Here is an 18,651-nt window from a genome sequence, read left to right on the forward strand (position 1 = left end):
CTAACTCCATCAACTCAGATTCCTTTTGCTCCTTGCATTTTCTTTCTTCGAAATTATCTCTTCTCGTACCAACAATTTCATCGCTTACTTTCTTAATTGGCAGCAATTAAGAAACATTCGATTAGAATGAGGCGTTGGTGTGTTCAAAACAGTTTTTTGTACTTCATTTAACAATGATATTTATTACATTGTAACGAGAAAATAATGGAAACATAGACAAATCAGATTTTATTTTGCATCGATCTAGTAACGGAAAGTGTGATATTATTCGAGTATTTGTATACGTCACCCATGAGACGACGATTTCAAATTTTTAGAAAATCACGCAGCGTGATTCGACACGTCGGCCGAGTTAAATAAAAATTCACGGTAATAACGTGAGGCTGCGCGAGGACGCGGTGCGAGCTAGAAACGTCCGCAACACTTTGGCAAATGCATCTGTCAGCGAACGAAAACGCCGCGGGAATTGCTTTTCTCTCCATCTATCCAACCATCCTCCTTCTCCTCTTCCTCTTCCTCTTCTTCCTTCTCTTCCTCTTTCGTCTCGTACTCCTTCGGTTCTCACTCCTGCCACAACATCGAAACCCATCCTGTTTCTCTCGTTCGTTTCAATCCTTCTTTCTCTCTCTTTCTCTTTCTCTTTTCCATCGACTCACTCTCACTTACACATTTACTCTCCTTCCACCCTCCGGCAATTACTATAAATCAGAATCGCAGTCAATATTTAATCCTCGTGGAATGGTGCTCGGTGTTGGAACGAAAGGGAAGCTGATACGAAGGGATGAGAAGGAAAAGTCCATGCTTGACTGCAGATAGAAAAGAGAGAGAGAGAGAGAGAAGAGTGAGGGAGGGTTGGAGGGAGAAAAAGAGGATAAGAGGTGGGGGTTGATGCAACAATGCCAGTAATGCGATAAAATATACTACGTGTCGTGTGGCGGGGTGAGGAAAATGGGTAAAATGTCCACCGTTCGTGCCGATGACCATCGTTCTTGCTTCGTTCATTCGTTCGTTCGTTCGTTCGTTCGTTCGTTCGTTCGTTCGTTCGTTCGTTCGTTTGTTAGTTCGGCCATTCTCCGACAGAGTAGTTTCAGATAGTCCTCCGAAAAACAATGAAACGCCAAACAGCTCGAAAGGACTCCCCGACTGTTGCTCCGGTAATCGCGAAATCCGATCGGCCGCGGCAGACCTATGCTTTCAACTTCTCGTGTCATTATTGTTGACTCGACGTACTTTGTAAAAGAGAAAGAGTAAAAAGGAAAAAAAAAGAGAAAGAGAGAGAGAAAGAGAGAAAGGAACACGCTATTAACGTTTCAGACGATTGCATGCTGCATAAATATAACGCGAAAATTGCACCTCCTTTTATATCGAATCACGGACCCTAGAAACATAAGTACAAGGCATTGCTCTTTTTTACGTTATATGCGTTTAAAACGTTTATCGATTATAACATTCTTCTTTGCTATTAACGACGAACAAATTACTTGGAAGGAACAACAACAATCGTCGATGGATGATGGTGAAAAGTTACGGGAAAACACAACTTGATCTATTGTTCGAGAGAGTTAAATTTGATTTAATGGATCTCATTTGAATAAGACTTTTGCGATGAGAGAGGGTGACCGTTCGGAGGATTTGAAGAAGAAGAAGAAGATAAGGGGATAAAAAAGGGAAGAAAAAGCGGAGAGCCTGAAAGACAAGAAGTACGGCTTTGATATTCGGATAAAACACGATCGATTTCTCCTTTCGTGAACGATTACAAGCATACTCCTTGACTCGAAGAGCTTCTACTTCGACTCCCTCTCGAAGGAGCAGCTAATATTTACAATGTGAATCGAAGTATTCGCGTGATATCCGGCTATAAGCGACAGTCTCTCTTTCTCTCTCTCTTTCGTTCTCCTTCTTCTTCTTCTCCTCTCTCGACGAGTCCTCTTTTATTAAATAGGCAGCCTGACTCCGAGGACGTACCAATTCCGACGTCATTACTCCAGGCAATAGTGGTTCGTGACCTCATTATCATGATTATTACTACGGTAATTGTATCCGTCGTAGAAAGTTTGCTCGACGAATCGAACGATCATCGTCTTAAATTATTACAAGGAGAGTTTAATTACTTCGATGACGATCAGGTCGTTGCGAAGAAGCTGTTAGAGAAATTTTTGTCTCTCCTTTTCCCTTTTTCTTTTCTATTCTTTTCTTTTGAAATTGAAAATTTTTGTATAAATGTTAGAAAGTAAGATTGATGATTACCGATCATATCGTCATTAACAATTAATATAGAACGATTAATTTCGTTTGATGATATGGAACGTAAGTACACCTAAGCCGGCGACAAACGGAAGAGGTTGGCAATGGAGATGAAGAGCTATGAGTGCAGTGAGTCATTGTGGGCAAAAGAATGGTTTCTCAAGGGTGCAGTCCTAAGGGAAATCAGAAAGCACCGGCCTCGGGGATAAACTCGGCAGATCTTGGGCTGAGGTACGCCAAAGTAGCTTGTCAATAACTTAAATCTCAATCGTAACTTGGTGCTCCCAACTGATTTCCGTTTCTACGAATCGTATCTTTTCCTTTTCCGATATTCATAGTTGACGTATCTATCCTCTTTCCTTCAGAGAAAAAGTATCTACCAGGCCCCCCCCTCCCGATACATTTCTACGTATGACATTTCCTATCGTCGAACTTTTTCGAGCGTGTCCTCCTCAACGTCCATGCGTCGAATCAAAACCCCCGTCTCCTATCCTTAAAACGAATGTTTTTATAGCGGAACGAATTTCCCGCTAAGAAGAAGGAAAAACGACGAATCGTATTAACGTTCAAAACTACGGCTGAAACTTCCTTGGATCGATTTGAATGAGAACAAAGTTGGTACCATGGTAGGTAGGTAAGCTTGGTAAGTAGGTAGATAGGTGGGTAACGTTAAAATACTTGAAAATCAAAAGGAGAGACATGGATGGAAGGTACGTCTAGACAAAGAGGAAACATAAAATAAAGAGAAAACGAATGAGAAAGAGAGAGAGAGAGAGAGAGAGAGAAAAGGTAAGGAGAAGAGAAAGGTAAGATGCGAAGTACCGCGAATGTAGGTAATTTCACGGTGTTGCCTCGCATTAATACGACTACGACTTTCAACGAGAGAAATGACTCCTTCTTTTGGAAGGTACGATTTCAGAATGAAAAAAAAAACCGAGATTTTGGATTCAGATTTTTTTTTCTTCTCTCTTTCTTTTTCTTTTTTTTTCTCTATCTATCTTTCTCTCGTTTTTTTTTTTCTTTTGGAGTAAGAGCCGCGAAAAAGGAGACTTCCGAATAGACTTTCCGATGGCGTCACCAATGGAGATTGAATCTAAGCCATCCCTGGTAACCTCGTTATCCTCCAGTCGGTCGAAATCTCCATCCCTCTTCCTGCCTTTTACTCGACTCTTTCGGTTGGCGGCTATAGCTTTTACTCGACGCCGGATTGTTTCTTTCATCGGACGCGAAATTTGATTTGCCGGGCTTTTTATCAGCCAGACGGTCTACGATAGAGAATGGGCGATGGATAGAGAAAGAGAAAGAGAAAGAAAAAGGGGAAAAGAGAGAGAGAGAGAGAGAGAGAGAGAAAGGGTAGGGGGTTATTAACGACCCTCTTTTCAGCGCGTTCGAGCTTTCCAAAGCAGCACCTTCCAAACACGAACAGCGAAAGGGCTGGTAAAGGACTGGGAAAGGGCTGAGAAAGGGCTCTGGTTGGTTGCCATTCGCGGTTATCGAGCACTTCCTATCGTGAGATTGGCACGAACTGTCAACCGATTCCGTATATGTATGAAAGGAGGAGTGCATCATCGTTGAATCTATAAACACCGATGGAATATTGAGAGAACGAGGACGTCCCTTTCTTACCGTCGCCATGAATCTCCAAATGGAATTGCTAATCCATCTGGATGCCGTTTAATCCCAATCCGAGTTGGCGATCGCAATATGCGAAACGGTCGTAGTTATCGCTGATGACACATCGGTTGATAGGTCTGCTAGAACTACTGACCTCGTTTGAAATTTACTCATCTTGATTCGCCAACATACGAGACCAAACGTTTTTCTGATCATTGTGAAATATTTCTTCTTCTTTTCTTTTTTTCCTATGTTAGATTTTCTTATAGTCGCGTTTTCTATTAAAAATAAAAAAGTTATATATATTTCAAATATAAGAAAAGTTAGTTGATCTAGGAAGCCAACTAAATCATTATGAATTAAAATACGTATACAATTTTGTAATATAAATTATAAATTTTCGTGTAAATTTATAAATGCTTAATGTTAAATTTAATTGGAACCTTTTTGAACACCCATATAAATGTATAATGTTTTGAAGAAAACTGTAACGATAATTACAAATTAAGAAAAGAATTTGAAACTTATTTGTAAAATCGAAAATTCTTTAACATTTCTATTTGTAGCTACAGGTGATCCGAGAGAGATGTAAACAAAACAAAACCTCGAATATCTCTGACCGACTTAGAGCTCAGCACCCTTTTTATTCTACAATAGTACCTCGAGCTCGATAACATCTAGGCATTCGGGAAAAACTACAAACGTGTCGAAACTCGTATTGAGTCGAAAGGAATCGAGTGTGATAGCAAAGGAGAATAGTTTTCTAGCTTCTTCTATATCTCTCTTTCTCTCTTTCTCTCTTTCACTTTTCTAGCTAGTATTTTCTTCGATATATAAGAAATAGAAGAAATACCTGTGTACGTTTTGTAAAATCGAGAAAGAGATAAGGATCTTAACATGCATTGTTATCTGAACAATTGATATTATTTTCTTTGTATTAGAATTTCTTATTATTAACAAACAATAAAAGTACTGTCGAGCTAATTAGTTTTACATTACGATCAATAATGCTCATAAAATAAGTTCTATTGTTTGGAAATACCTGGTATATTCAATAAGTATAAAATGTGTTCAAAAAATTTGGAAGCTAGCCTACTACTAGCAGATATCAATTGTTTAAAATTTACAGTAGTAATACTAATACCCCTGTTACTCACTGAAACTGATACTCTTAATACTACTCTGATAAAAATTGTAACTTTAATATTAATATTAATCATCGTAATATTATATTATATAATAATAAATAAATCCATAAAAAAGACGAGATCAATATAAAAAGATAAACCAAGATACGTAAGATTAATCGTAATATTAGATAAACATACTGTTAGTAATGTATCTACAAAAAGCAAACATCGTTGGTGATTTATTCGTACGTAAACGGCACGACCCGTCCAAGTGATGACAGGTCGTTGCTAATGGCGAAGGTAAATCGTGAAACGGAGTAGAGAATCGAGGCGCACTGCGGTCGTATTAATAATCTTGAGCGCGAGTTACTTACCACGCACGATCGCGTCGGGCATACACCGTTTGCCGCGAAGTCACGAGCAAGTATAATTCGAGCTAACGAGTACTAAAGACAGAGAGAGAAAGAGAGAGAAAGATATAGAGATAGAGAAACTATAGCGACTAGAAGAAGAGAAAGGGGTTCGTGATAGTAGTGGCTGAGCTGGTGCTGCTGCTGCTGCTGCTACTACTACAGCTATTGCTATTGCTACTGCTATTGCTAACGGAATAAGGAGTTCGAGTTTCGTTGGTGTGGGACGAACGGTTGGTAAGTGAAGTAAAGTCGACATCCGTACCTGTATCGCGCTTAAACTTGGGGGGTTAATTCCCCTCGTTACATAGCGAAATGCCTGAGCGTTTTCCTTACCATTCGCGACGCCTAACCGCACATTTAGAACCGCATTGCGGAATGAGAATGTTCTATCTCTTTTTGAAAAATAAGATTTTTTATTTTTGATTCACCTTTTGTGATATCTCTTCATAGTTACTAATTCGTTAGTTCGTTCGTGTGGAAATTAATCAATATATCGTAATATTCGATCAGCTTTGTCAAAATTTAGATCTGTGATACTCCAAAAGACCGTAACTAATGTTAGCTTATAGTTTACTAAAGGGTTCAATGATCCAAGAGTGTTCCCAAGAATGCCAGCGCAAGAGAGACATACTGAGCTTGATCCATGAACGGTACTTGAAGGTATCCCTTTGTAGAGCTAACCGAAATCCCGGCAACATTGTTGTCGTCGGTGGTGATGGTGGTGGTGGTAATGGTGGTGGTGTAGAAGGTGCGGTAGCGGCACGTCGACGAGAATGGAAGGAGGATTTTACACTGTGAAAGAGAAGTAGGAGGAGGGATGACGAGTGAAAGGGGGTTGCCCGCCACATTAGTTGGCGTATCCAAGTTCCAGGCATCCAATCTATTACGACCAGTTCGGCATTAGTAATGTGTCGTCGGTGGTAGCTAGGAGAGTTAGAAGAGGTATATATGTGTACATGTATATGTGTGTGTGTGTGTGTGTGAGAGAGAGAGAGAGATAGAAAGAGAAAGAGAGAGAGAAACAGGGGTAGCCGTAGAAGGCTACGTCGTACATTTGCAAGAGGCAAGAGGGGAAGCGGATGTAGGAGATTGGGGGAAGGAGAGCACGACATCAAAACTTGCTTGAGCGAATCTAAACTAACCGAGTAACTCTCCGCGTTACGGACTGCGATATAGGTACATCTCGAAGAGCACCTCGGTAAATCGGTAGATGCTGATGGTGGCGGTGATTCTGGAAGGTAGGTGGGGTTTGTATATGAAATAGAGGCCGAACAGAGTACCGGGAAGGGCGACAAGGAAGAGGAGGTTGCGCGGAAACCGAACAAGCTCAGGTACAGGTAGCTCTGAGAACTATGAAGCAAATGAACGTGCGACGTAAAGAGAGAAATAGGAAGAGGGAAAGAGAGAGGAGTAAAGAGAAAACGATAAAGGAGAATGAGCTAACTCAAGCGTATATATCGAAACATGTATAATTCTAACCACATTCCACCAAACTATGACATATTCGAGCATTAGCTATTCCAACAGGATTCGAATATTGCCCACCTTTCCTTCAACTTCAACACACCTATCCACCAACAGACCTCCTACCTTTGAAACAACCTTCCATGCCGTCCTCGATTTACTCCTATCCCTCTTGTTCGTTCCGAACCACGAACAAGGCTGGCAACCGTCAACGAGAGAACTTTAACTCTACGTGACATCGAAATATACCAAGATGGTAAAAGAGGTAGGGTTCCTGTCAGCAGGATGATAAACACAGCCAAGCTGAATATATCATTTGCGGTAACATCATACGAATGACTTACGAGGATCTACCTGATATATTCGATTACGTACAATCATTCAATTTTAGAAATAAAAGTTTTTTCAAGAGCTTACCTTGTCTAAAAAGTGTCTTTGATGAAGAGTCGCAAGGGCTGAAGAAGCTGATGCGTGATCCGCAAATTCCACAAACGCGTATGGCTCATTTCGGAACTGGAAAGAGATAATTAGAAACCTATGTAAAATGTATGTTTTTCTTTTCTTTTTTTCTTTTTATTGATCATGTGAAAAGCTAAATGAATATCTTTCTGCGGAACAAACGAGTCCGACGGTACGATTCATAGTACATTAATAGATGTTCATTTTCGAAATAAGCGAGGACTAGGCGGTTATAATATGTAATGCGATTCCGAGCTGCAGCAGCACAGGATGCAATTACGTTGCATCGCGATTAATTTCGTTATTACCCTGCTCGCTAATTGCCCGTAATGAACGTCTATATAATATGAAATAGAACATAATAATATAATTAGTAATACGTGTACAATAAGTATCTTGAGTTGCAGTTACGATCCTGTAAAACTCGCTACGTTTTAATTAAAAGTATTTAGTTCGTTCTATTCATTTCATATCAAGCATTATCGACACAAATGTTATACTGCGTGGAATATGTACAATTGCAAATGTATAGAGATATTTCTATACTATAAACAATACCATTTGGTTAATCTTTCAATGTAGTTCGTTAGTACATCCGATTATTCAATGAATATCGATCACTCGCTGATATTGTCACAGTAATCGACATCTAACAAACTATAATATATATATATATATATATGGTACATATAGGGTGTCCTATTTGAAGCGTTAAACTTAATTATCTTTTGAACTGTTCGTTTCTCAAAAGAATGTTTCGAATAAAACTTACTTTATTTCGATGAAAACTCTTTATGATGATAATAAATCTCGTCTAAACAAAATTGTTTCAAAGATTTTAAAGCAACTCTCGTATTTTTAAATAAAACTACACTTTCTCATTTCACAAGACACATATAACCCATTTCATGAAGAATTCATCGATCGATAATATGTTAGCATTTTAAAATCATTTAAGATCGTTTATTGTAATGCAAAACATATTCTTTATATACATACATGTAGGTATATAGAACCTTATTTTTCTCTCTCTCTTTCTCTCGTTAATTCTGCGAATGGATATAAATCCCTTACAATTTGTGAGAAAATTTTTCCATGCGCAAATATTAGAGGTGAATTCGAAAGTTCGTTTTTTTATCGAAAGTCAAAGTACTTGCTGTTGAACGTCGAAAACGTTGAAATATCGTTTCCGTGAAACGAGAAAAATGTATAGAAACGGTATGGTAAAGAAGTAAGCAGGAGGAAACGACTCGGTTTCGACGCACTTATATTAAAAGCATAGTAGAGCTATATCACGACATAGGAAAAGACGGAAGACTAGGAGCTCGCAATATCACCGAAAGAGATAGAAAGAGAGAGAGAGAGGGAGACAGGAAGAAAATATCAGACAAAGATAGAAAGAAAAAGAATGAAAGAAAGATATAAAGATATAGAATCTCACAAATCGTATGATGGTATGACAGACAAGGATGAAATCAGCGGTGATTTAAGGCTATTCGGTTGACCCCACAAACGAATGGATCCGAGTCCCTTTTTTCTTTTATGCTTTCTTCCGAGTGCTCCTACTCGATTCTTTTCCTCTTTCCTTCTGACCGTACTCTCTCGACAATAATGCATCCATTTTGTAGACGTATCGTTGACAAGAAGAAAAATTCAAAGGACGATTCTCGATAGGAAAAGGAAATCCAATACTTTTGCGGGAGTTTATTCGCGATGACCACCTTTGATTTTTAAAGGAAAAAGAACGATACACACGATCAAAAGAACTTTAAGAAAATTCAAGATCAACCGAATAAAGTATATATATATATCTTTATTATATAATATATATCTTTTATTAATTATTTTTTTGACGTGTTTGACGTCAGAATAAAGTCGTATTTCTTGATCTTTCTATTCTAAACAAAATATGAATACACATATATGTATATGTATATAATAAATATATATATGCGAATACGTAGGTAGCATTTTTCATATCGGTGTGTACAAGAGAAGGAGGGCCGTTAACGTCTCTTGGGCAATGCAATAGGGACTTCTTCCCGTGAGTTGATGTCACGTGAAACGACTTATCTTTTGTTGACGGACAGTGCACATAAGATAGATGCGCTCACCGAATGAACGTCATAAACCTTATCCTTCTCTGGCACGTCGCGTTTATTCGCAAGAAATGCGCGATGTAGCTTTGCTCATATGAAGGCGTTCATATATACAATAAATATATATATATATATATATATATATATATATATATATATATATATATATATATGAATGTATATATGCATCTCACAACAATCCTGTGGTGCAGGCTTGTTCGTAGATATCAAGTTGCATTGTCTAGCGTCTACTCTTTCTCCTTTATCTTGGCAACCATTCATATGTATAAATAAAGCGACAAAAAGTATTATTGAATGATATTTCAGAATATTATCATTTCTCGTTTTGTATTTTTCATATTCTTTTGTAAAAAATCAAATGTTGTCATTCAAAAAGAATACTTAAAATGTATTAAAAAAAATATAATTTCCCTTTTTTTCAACTTTGTCTTCTTTCAACGAGTAGGTAATAGTAACGAATAGTCGCGTATAACCGCGGACAGACTTTAACTCAAAGCCGGGAAAGGGTATAAAATACATAATGGAAAAACGCAGCTGCGCGTAAGTTAATTACAAACGACTACCGAAGGACACTAATTACTTATTGTAATTTTTGCTGGCAATTAGCGTGAGCGTTAATTGCTCCCGGTAATTGGCCATCGTCATGGCTTGCCCGTTTCACGATAGCGTTAGCCAATGCTCCACCACTGAAATTCTCTGAACAAAATAACAGTATAGTGGTGGTACCACCTCGTCGACCGGTCTCTTACTCGAATTCTAATCTTGACGCCTCCCATTTCATCGTATATTTGCGTATTTTTTTTTTTTTTTTATTTAGATGATAGATCGTTTGTATACGAAAAAAAGAATCAAAAAGAGAACGAGAGAAAGAGATGGGGAATAAAAGAAAAAGTAAAGCAATAAATCGATGAATTTGTTCAGAACGAGAAAATCGTAATTTTAAATTATCGCCTTTCCTGTTTTATCGAAAGATAGAACGAGTGAGAGGAAGAAAAACGAGGAATGGATAGTGTTACGCTACGAGGATTTTTAACGAAAGCTATTTAGCAACGCCATTTCGTCGGAAACTCGTTTTTACATGTAGGAACTAGCCGCTAGCTGTTATTATTTACGAGCGTTGCATATTATTCGGAAAATATGTGATATTCGGTGCCGTCCGTTCGTACCGTCCATTAATCTCCAGCACGAAAATTGGTTTGCATTTCGAAAATGCGTGCTTTCATCTATGCCGAGAGACGAATGCCGAGCTGCGTGACTTTTGGTTTCAACGTTTTGCGGTCGATACGCTTTTCGATACTATCTTTCTCTTTGTTTTTTTTTTTCTTTTATTTCTTTTTATTTTTTATTTTACTCTTTATTATTTATTCGAAACATCAATAATATCATCAACTTTTTCCAATATTTCAGATAATTTTTAAGTGAAAACTTCTTTAGAATAGGGAGTGATTTGAAAAAAATGAAACGCGGCGGCGATGTAACGGAGCGGCGGGCGGCTATGTAACGGCCACGATATTTAGTAAGAAGAGAAAAAGAGACAAACATATAGAATTGAGCATGCGAGAGAATGAGACAGAATATAGCTATATAGTTTTTCCTATTCTCGGTCTCCTTTTTATGCTCTGCTTCGTAGTTATCGCTGCTGGTTGTATATGTGTGTGTTTGTGTGCGACTACATACTACGAAGCGTAGACACATATACAATAATTTCGATACTATACCTGTTTGTAGGTAGAAGCGATAGAAAGGTAGAAGAATAAACAGAAATAAGCACGTAGGTATTCGACAAAAAAATAGGGTACAAACGAACCAACGGACGAAATAAAGAAAGAGGGTGCGTGGTCTGTTTTTTTTTTTTTACCAAACGTGTCATTTCTTTTCTATTTAAAAATGTTTCTATTTTATTGAAAAATTAATATTAAATTCTTTATTTCGCTTTATTCTCTCGAAACTTAGTCTTTTGAAGACTTTCACTTCTAACACGTGTGATCTGCACACATGTTTTTTTTTTTATTTATATTTACATTTTAAAACATATATACATAATATTCTTTATTTTCGGAAATAAAAAGAAAAAAATCGCGTTAACACTTTGACGTGAAAGAAAAACAACACTAGGATGTAATAGCTATAGCTTAAACTGAACGTTTAACCACAGCAAGTAGTAAAGTCCAATGTGACATCAACGCTCGACAGTAGTAACGATCGGCCGCAATCGGCCGACAATATCGACAGATATTGACAGAACGCTGCAAGGTGTAACTCTCCGGTACGTATTTCGTCGACTGCAGGAGCTTGTTGGAGGAAGAGAATGCAACGACAAGGGAAGAGAGAGAGAGAGAGAGAGAAAGAGATAGAAAAACGGAAACAGAGGAATAGGGTGCATTAGCTCTCGTTGTTTGTATTTGGACAGGGTATAGGGCTGGGCATTGTAATTAGGCACGACACATCGCGCCCATGGGACTCGGAACCATCCCGTAGCACGTGTGTCCTCCTCGTATCCTTCCACGCGAGCTCTCTTCGATTGTCCACTATCTCGTTCTCTACTCTCCTCATTCCACTTCTCTCTCTCTCTCTTTCTCTCTCTCTCTCTCTCTCTCTCTCTCTCTGTTTCTCTTTTCCTTCCACGTTCTACCAGAACGAAAACATTCGCTAACTTATTCGTTTCAAAATGTTAAATTTATGCAACATCCTTGTAGATTCTTAAAACAAATTATACAGAGTCCGGCCGAATAATATTTACAAGCGAGCAAGGGGGATGATTTCTCTCTGCTCTAAAAAAAAAAAAAAATGAAACAAAAAATGGAATTAAATCTTTCCCCTTTTTTTGTAACTTATTTTTGAGATAATCAAGTTTTTCGTTGTGTAAAATCGTATCGTTCAATTTTAATTTCTGGTAAAATATAATTCACAGTGCAACGAGTGAATAATATTTTTAGCGATATTTCAAAATTATATACGAATGAAGAAACGAACAAATATAAATATTTTATCAGGAATATTTTATTATTATCAACTTTTAGTATTGCATTGTAATCGATGTTCTTTTTTTCTGTACGCATTAGATGTGTATGTATCATTTTATAATGTTTTCATTTTTCAATTCTTTACCACGTTTACTGCCGTGTAAGTTCAATGGTGACCTCAAAACAACATACAGTAAAAGTACATTAATTTTTAATCAGCATCGATATTTATTCTAAGTAATCAGTACAAGCTTTATTGGTAAATTATGAGCAATCATTTGATCAGAAAAATCAATTATTGATTTTCATAAATAATAATCTACTACCATTTTAACTCTCTTTATCTGTTGTAAAAAAAGAATTTCAACAAAATATGCATCCCATAGTAAAAAATTCATCTAAACACCACAAACAAATCACGTGAAATATTCGTGCCAATTAATGTATTAATTAATGAGTTGAAAAAAATCATCGAAATTTTAAATATATTTACTAGAATCGATCTCTTAAAAAACATATTTTTCGAATGAAAATATTTTATTTTATTTATTCGTTTTATTTATTCTATTTTTTTCTTTTTTTTTTAAAGAATCACTCTATTTCCATTTGTACACTTTATCGAACCAAAAATCCATAAATCTACATACCTTTTAATCGTATAAATATGATATTTATCTAATATATATGATCAGAGAAGAAAGACAAATATACATATGTGTATTCTAGGATCTATGGTATTGGAGTCAGGAATAGAAGGAATTAGACAGAAGAGAATAGCATTCGGAGTAACGCCAGATATGCCCCTGGTGCTCGCATACTTCATTTGGGCTGATTATACTGGCTAGTGAACATCGGCCATCGGTGGCCTCGCACAAGCAGAGATTCTAGTGGATGTACGTATGCAAGAGAATGATGACGCCAGGTGGATATCGGCGTAGGTCGTCGTTGTAGATCGAATGTGGGGTAGGAGGTTCGAGTATTCTTGCGTGTAGTAGTAGTATGTTGTTCGCGTGTTGGTAGTGTGCAGTAGAGCTTGTACATGTTGTGTTGCCCGTGGACTCTGCCGCAGAGTGCTCGGGGACCGACGGTCTAAATCACCCCCTAATGGATCGCCCCGCTAATCTCTGATAGACTGCACGCTACGGCACCTTCTCTCCTCCACACTGACATTGTTCGTTGCTCTCTAACCCTTCGGTCATTCCTTCCTTCCTCTATATCGCACCCTATAAAAAAGAAAAAACAAACCCTATTTCCTTTTTTATCATTATATTCCGCTGTATAACGTTATTCTTTTTTCTTTTTTATATTTGATTTTTATCCTATCCACCGTTTTTATATTTTTTCCAAGAAAATAAACGTTTTTCCATCTTTAAAGAGACTTTCTTCGAATGGAAAGTAAAATATCTTGTTGAAAATATAGAAAAAAAGGGCCGGGGTCAAAGACTTTGGAATCAGAAGAGACAGAGGGAAATAGAAATATAGATAAATTGTGAGAGTGAGAAAGATAGAAACAAACGGGTCAGACAGAAAGAGAGAAGAAAAATCCGCGAACGTAGTAAAAGCGGAATATAAAATACCGAGCAGCAAGCTCGACACGCGACGTAACATTCCATGAGAAGCCCGAGGCAGAGGGACGGAGGGATGGAAAAGTTTCGCGAGCTTGTGCCGTCGGTGCTAAATATATATATATATATATTTTTTTTTCTTCTTCTTCCTCCTTTGTTCTTTCTCCGCTACTTTTTTTTATTTTTTCCAAGCGAGGAAAAAGAGAAGAAGAAAGATGCATGATCGTGGGCGAGAGAAAGAACAGTATGCGCGTATACATGAAGAATTTTCGAGCGTGCGAGAAATGTTCGCGTGCCGTTGTACGGTAAATCTTTCGACGCCGCACCAAGATCCGCATAAAATTTGGCAAACAATCAATTAGCAACGAATAGGAAGTACCGACTATGATCCATCCGGTTATTTTCAAAAATAGGAAGACATAGAAAAGCTTTAGTAAGATCGCGTAGTATCGGAAGTATAATACTTCCTCTCACGAAGCTTTCAATAAAAGGAAGTCATCAAGTCCTGTTACGCTAACGTAGACGACTACCGAAATCGTGAGAAAAGTAAAGGTATAGGTGAAAAGAAGATAGTTGATATAAAGTGAAATACCGATAGTGAGAGAGAGAGAGAGAGAGAGAGAGAGTGAAAGAGATAGAAAAGTAGATGGTGGACGGGACCGATCTGGCCGAGCGATCTTTACTGCCGAAAATCCATTATTTTCCCCATTAGATCTCTCGTCCCGATTCTTCCGGGACAGGCATTTTCGTTTAGCAGTTTTTCTTCCTATTCACGTCGTTTATGACTACCCTCGAAGCACCCCCTAACACCCCGTGTCTCATCTCCGCGTGCATCTATCGTCGTCTAGCTACATATATAGATATATATAGATATACCTTTCGACTATCTCGCACCTCTTCGTTGAAAGTCGTCTCTTCGCATGAAACCAACACGAAATCTCGTCGATCTCGTCATCCACTCTCTTCAGGAATCGAAGTACACTCTCCCTCTCTCTCACACACTTTTTGTCGGGCCACCGTGAAACGACTGAACGAACGTCCTTACCCGTAAGCAAAACACACTGCTGCAACGTCTATCGTCGATTTCGAGTTTGTACGTTTCTTCTTCCAATGTTTGGATTTTAAAGCGAATCACTTTGTTTCCTCACGGAAACGAATATATCCGGCACATCGATCCTCCTTCTCATCTTCTACCGTACCAGATATCGTTCCTTTAAATCCGTTCAATCAAATTTACGGAAAAAGCCCGATCTTCTTCATCTTTCAAGCTTACGAGCGAAAATCGTTTTGGAATATTGGCGTAAATATACATATATATGTATATTTACATATGTATGGGAATAAAAAGATAAAAGATAAAATGTAAAAAGAATTTTACTTTTACATATATATATTGGTTCGTTATTTTATTGAAAGCAACAAAATAAATAAAGTTCTATGTAACATCCTATGCGTAAAATACATCATATCGATTAGGTACCTTTATTTGATATATCGAACATACGTTTCCCGATATCCATCCGCACCAGTTACAGTTTTATTGGATTTCCGTAGATATGAGCTTATTTTTGATGATTATTCAACGTTTTTACAACGATTAATCTCGCTTATCATCAACGGAAATTTCTTTTTTATGTTTTATTTTTTTTTTTTCGTTTTTTTATTTCCATAGTAATTATTACTTTCCGATAGACTTATATAATTGCATCAGAGAAAGCGTGGATCGATGCATTAACGGCATGTATGAATGCGTCATGATTATTTTTTAAAATCGATAAAATGGGATAGGAAACACATGTCGAATGTTCAATCACTGATTGGTCGATGTATAAAATGGATTAATTTTTGGATTGTCCAGATAGGGTGCGTTTATACGTGGAGACAAAAAAATATATTCCTACGTTGTGTCTGTTCGTTCATTTACAAAATAAATTTATCAAAATCTTAAAAAGATTCGTTGTTTCGATTTAGTCTCTTTTTCTTTTATAATTATTATATTTAAAATATAAACCACTCGTATGTAAATCATATTGTATTTTAATTTATATATGCATGCACTGCTGAAAGAATTCATAATGGCAACTATGAAAACCAATAAAAGCTATTCGAGTTTACATTTTACATTCACGTCTTCATATATGTTGAAAAGTGTATAAATAAACGCGGAATTAGCATTGGCTTTTACAGGAAATAACAATTTACTTTTGCCTTAATATCGCTTGTATCACAAATATACTATCTTGTTAATTAGAGGATATATCGTAATAAAAAAATAAAAAAACAAAAGGTTACCTCACTTGATTAACCCTTAGTGTGCACACGTCCGTAACGAATTATTAATTGCACATGGGGTCAATTCGATCCCAGATTATATTCAGCTTTTAATATCTCGGCAACTATGCACTTTTCGAATAAAAAGGTAAAGATACTATTTGTTGTAAATTGATTAAACTTTATACATGTGTAATCAAATTTATAAAAAGAAAAAATGGAGCCATCGAGAAACGTGTTTGAAATTGACGTTAGTTTCATTGATACGAAGCAAAATTTGAGATCGAATTGATCCTTAATGCACGTTAAGGGTCAAAACCTTTTTACGTAGCATTCGTAAAAATATTCCCTACAGCAATTCCCTTTGTATAATATATTAAACGTACAAGCTGAATATCGTGATCAAGAAAAGTGACATAAAATCGGACTTACAATGTCTAGAATGTATTATAAAAACATTTTTAAAATGCATAGGATATCACGATGACGTTTAAAGCGAGGTTGGATGCATTTGTGCGTCACTCGTCTAGCATCCCATTCACCGTCGACACTCGAAAAACAGCTTTTTATGGGGTTTTTATAACGCTCTGTTACTTCGTATGTAATAGAAGAGGTGAGGCAGAGTTTCTCAACCTTTTGATCAAATGATCCAATATATTTGTTAGTAATAAGGTGCAAATCTTTATAATTTCAATTTACATAGAAATAAAATGCAACTTAGACAAAGTATCATTTCAAATATTTCAACATCAGTTGTGTGTTTCATTTTGAATTTTACAATCGAATATCCCCTTGGTCGTTTTAATTTTATAAAAAAATGTTCTAGTATAATGTATTTGAAATAAAAATGAAATATTTATTACAATACACATTTTCCAAAGAGGTTGTTTTTAAGATATACATGTTAACATAATATTTTTTAAATAGAAATTGCTATAGGTAAGCTTAACAAATTTAGAAGTATTTTAATAAGTGTTTTATTTTCCCTTATTTTTTTTTTCGAATACTAGCTCTCTAGAAAGTACCGAGAATTTCTGCATTTTTATTATCCGGAGTAGTTTCTTGAAAATTTCCCCTTTCTCTATTAGTAATAAAAAAAAAAAAAAAAAAAAAAAGAAACATAATTTAATGTGTTTACTCATTCTTAAACAAGAGATGTAAGCTAATAAGCTAAAAAGAGAGAAAAAAAAAGAAAACTTAACAGAATTTTAAACCGTTTGCTTTTTAAAATTTACCTACCGTTTTCATGGCGATAAATTAATCACACGCGATAAAATAAAACTGTTCAATTTAAAAGTTTAATGAAAACTTTAAAATGTCTATAAATTTAATATTATTGAATTTCAATGAAAATAATATAAAATAAGAAGAAAAAAAAAACAAATATTTGAACGCATATCACAATAAAATTGTAGGTAGTAGTGCATCATACTGACTATGTAACAAAATAATTCAGTTTTACTCGTACATAAAAAATATAATGTTTATTTTTTAACAATCATGGTCGCAATCATATCATTCGTTTCACGCTGGAACAATTTATACCACAGTTTTAAACTTTTAGGATTAAAAATGAATTGACCTTTCTATATAAAATAGAGGACGAGAGTGATGAAAAATAAAATAAAATTAAAAAAAAAAACAGAATAAGAATAAACATTTATTAAAATTTAAAATATGAAAAATAAAAATATAAAAAATAGAAGAAAAAATAGAATAATAGACATAAGTAATCGTTGTATTACATTTAAACCTTTTTCATATAAGACATAAGATTTTTAATATCTTACCTTATCGTCATGTACAGCTGATTATAAAATAATCTGTTTACTTAAGAACCTATTCTGATAAGTTAGTGACACAACATAATGATGAACTAAACATATAATAAAATTTAGAAAATTTTTACTTTGTAAGTCAATCGAAGAGAATACTTTACGTAATCTTATCTTAGAAATTTTTAACAACGATTTCCGCCTGTTTATTTCGTAGTTACTTTTATAATCAATTTAGATGAAGCAACTGATCTTATATAAGAGTAGCAATCAAAATCGGATTTCTTAGAAACGCTTTCCTTACAATCAGATAAAATATTAATGGAGAAACCGAAGAAACTTCAATTATAAATATTTAATAAATAATTTAACATTTCGATAAAAGTAAAAACAGATTAAAATAACAGACATATATATTTGAAAGTACATTATCAGATATTGATCAATGAAATTTATGATAAAACAAAGAATTCTTTAACAAAGCCATAATTGTTTTATCTGTTCTTTACACGAGCTTAAGGTAAGCTAATATAATTTCACAATCTATTGAAAATTGAATGAAACGCAATATTAAATGGTTGACCTAAAGGTTGAGAAACTCTGAAATAAAGCCATAACCTTTTGCTGCTTTTA

General features: G+C 35.9%; 1 long non-coding RNA gene across 1 annotated transcript in view; it reads left to right on the forward strand.

The window, feature by feature from the left end:
- The first annotated feature begins 5,419 nt into the window (after positions 1–5,419).
- LOC149033627 (uncharacterized) overlaps positions 5,420–18,651 on the forward strand; it is a 47,960-nt gene continuing 34,728 nt past the window's right edge. The window contains exon 1 of the long non-coding RNA XR_016177081.1: positions 5,420–5,635. This is a non-coding gene — a long non-coding RNA (uncharacterized LOC149033627). The remainder of the gene's footprint in view (positions 5,636–18,651) is intronic.

This window comes from Polistes dominula, unplaced genomic scaffold, assembly GCF_049000335.1.
Source record: "Polistes dominula isolate Pdom_NZ unplaced genomic scaffold, Pdom_raw_medaka contig_28, whole genome shotgun sequence".
NCBI classification, from domain to species: domain Eukaryota; kingdom Metazoa; phylum Arthropoda; class Insecta; order Hymenoptera; family Vespidae; genus Polistes; species Polistes dominula.